Here is a 2,500-nt window from a genome sequence, read left to right on the forward strand (position 1 = left end):
ATATAGATATTTGTGTATATACACATATGTATGCGCGCGCATGTTATATTTGTACACATGTATAAATGTGTATTTTGTGCAGGGAAGGTGACCAGAAGCGCCTTTCGGGAGCACGGGCGCCGTGCAGGACTGGGAAGTGCTTTCCACTATTTATTATGTAATCTGCCTTCGTGCACGTGCGGTTGCAGTGCAGGATGTGTCGAGGGAGATATAGGCGGAGGGCGTACTCGACTGTCTGCGTCTTTCTGTGTGCTCTAAGTGCCTGCTCGAGGGATATTTGCAAAAAAATTTGCTTACTTCCGTGAGCGCAGGCAAGTGCAAGCGGTGCAAGGCGGGAAGAATTTTATTCTGGCCTGTGTCCGGTCATGAGACTCGACCAATTATATTTTCTGGAGTGGCGGGAGTATTTTTTGTGTTGAAATTTCTCTCTCTACTTTATGTTATTACGAATGCGTAATTTGGTATAGCATGTATATTGCAAATGTAGGAGTGATCAGCCAAGTGCAGTCTGCTCGTGTGAGAAATGGTTCTTAATCGTGCGGCAAGTTCCCAGGCGGAAGGAGAGTGCGGAAGCAAGTTACAGGAGGGAGGGGTTTCCTTGGTACGAATTGGCTCGAGAGTTTTCTTTGAGGGAAATCGAGAGGGAAATAAATGGTCGTGGTGGTGTAAATGGGACGCGACCAAGGTTTGCTTCCGAGGTGTGATTCCCCGTCGTGCTTCCTACTCTTCTAAATGTTTTCTTTCTATTCTTCAAATCGCTGCTTCAGCCTCTTTCTCCTTACTGCTTGAAAGTTTGCTCTCATTCGTTTCGCTTTCCCCGCCGCTCCCCCCCCCCTCTCTCTCTCTCTCTCTCTCTCTCTCTCTCTCTCTCTCTCTCTCTCTCTCTCTCTCTCTCTCTCTCTCTCTCTCTCTCTCTCTCTCTCTCTCTCTCGCTCTCTCTCTCTCGCTCGCTTGCTTTCTTTCACCTCCCATTCCCTCCCCCTCTTCCCCCGCCCATTTTTTTCCAGCTCCCCTTCTCTTCCCCCGCCCATTCTTTTTCCCGTCCCTCCCCCGTCTCTTCCCCCGCCCATTCCCTCCCTCTCTTCCCCGCCCATTCCCCCCTCTCTTTCCCCGCCCATTCCCTCCCTCTCTTCCCCGCCCATTCCCCCCTCTCTTTCCCCGCCCATTCCCTCCCTCCGTTGTGTTTCTCTCCACCTTCCTCCTGTAAATTGCTTATTCCCCTTCCGATGCCTCGCGAGCCGTAGGTCAGCGTCGGCGTGGCTTCGGTAGCATCGCTCCGGGTTGCTTTCGGTCGCCTCTGCCCGAGGGCCGGGCGAGGGCCGGGCGAGGGCCGGGCGAGGGTCGTGTGTGCAGCCGGAAGGGAGACTGGTGGCGGCGGCGGTGGCAGCGGTGGCGGCGGCGGTTCACTTTTCCTTCTTTTCTTATTTGTTGGAATTTGCGTTTGTGTGTAGTCTGTACATACCCATACTGTATTTTGTGATTGCGTTATGTGGACTTGGCGATTCAGTTCTGTTTTTAGGTTTTCTCAAGGTGAAACTGACTAACAGCAGTCTAGAGCCGGTTTCTATTATTCTTCGTAATTTTCTGTTGCTTATTCTTCCTGTATGTTTCTGGTGTCCCTCTTATTTGCTCGTTCCTTCTCACTTTCCCATCCCTCCAACTCCTCTCCTCCATCTCCTTCTTGCCTCGTTCGCCTACCTCCTCCAGACCGGAAGTCATGAAATTAGGATAATCGGGATAGTCAGCGAGTCAAGTGAGCAAAGTGTCGTTTCATTAGTGGTGACATTTCTACTGTAGACTCCCTGGGTTTATTTATTGTTTGCTTATTTTAACTTCTTCGTGGTCTTGCAAGAAACGGTTTTTATTCTTCATCTTTTTCTTCTTCTTGCTTTTGAGAGAAACTATTTTTTCTTGTTGTTTATTGATTATGAAACCCTGCGTGAAAGTGCGCCGCATGTCGAGAAGGAACCACAAATTTTGTTCTGTGCCTTTTCAACTACCAAGAAGACCAAAACTAAAATGAGAGAATTGTGAGTTATGCTCTTTCTAGGGAACCGGATGAAGACCGCTTGTGACTCCTGCCTGGCCGTTGCTCGCCCGCTGCGCGCCCGCGGCGGAGGACTCGGGCGCAGATCAGTAGAGAATTTAAGAGTTCAGTTGAAGAGAAGAAAAGAGACGCTGCTTTGGCTCGAGGACTTTCCCGGAATCGTGAGAAGCAAGGGTGTAAATTATGCAGTCGAGGATCTTGAAGCATCTGGCATCTCAAGGCCGAGATGTCAAAGGCAATTACGAAGGTTTTAATTGTTTACAAACAGTGGAGCCTTGGTCTCTTATGTGCTTGTCTTATGGGAGAAGTGGATTTTAGCGAAGTTTTGTTATTTTCCCTAGTTATCCACATTCCATCCTCCATACCCCCCCCCCCCTCCGGCTCTGTCTCCTTTTTTTTTTCTCTCTCTCTCTCTCTCTCTCTCTCTCTCTCTCTCTCTCTCTCTCTCTCTCT

The 2,500-nt window shown here is 49.5% G+C and overlaps 1 long non-coding RNA gene across 1 annotated transcript in view; it reads left to right on the plus strand.

Annotated features, from left to right (window-relative positions):
- Nucleotides 1-2,386, plus strand: part of LOC147469446 (uncharacterized) — a 7,088-nt gene extending 4,702 nt beyond the window's left edge. Inside the window, exon 2 of the long non-coding RNA XR_015192012.1 lies at nt 2,051-2,386. This is a non-coding gene — a long non-coding RNA (uncharacterized LOC147469446). The remainder of the gene's footprint in view (nt 1-2,050) is intronic.
- Nucleotides 2,387-2,500: the final 114 nt, after the last annotated feature.

This window comes from Penaeus japonicus, unplaced genomic scaffold, assembly GCF_977035675.1.
Source record: "Penaeus japonicus unplaced genomic scaffold, GWHDUDI00000001_assembly GWHDUDI00000021, whole genome shotgun sequence".
NCBI classification, from domain to species: domain Eukaryota; kingdom Metazoa; phylum Arthropoda; class Malacostraca; order Decapoda; family Penaeidae; genus Penaeus; species Penaeus japonicus.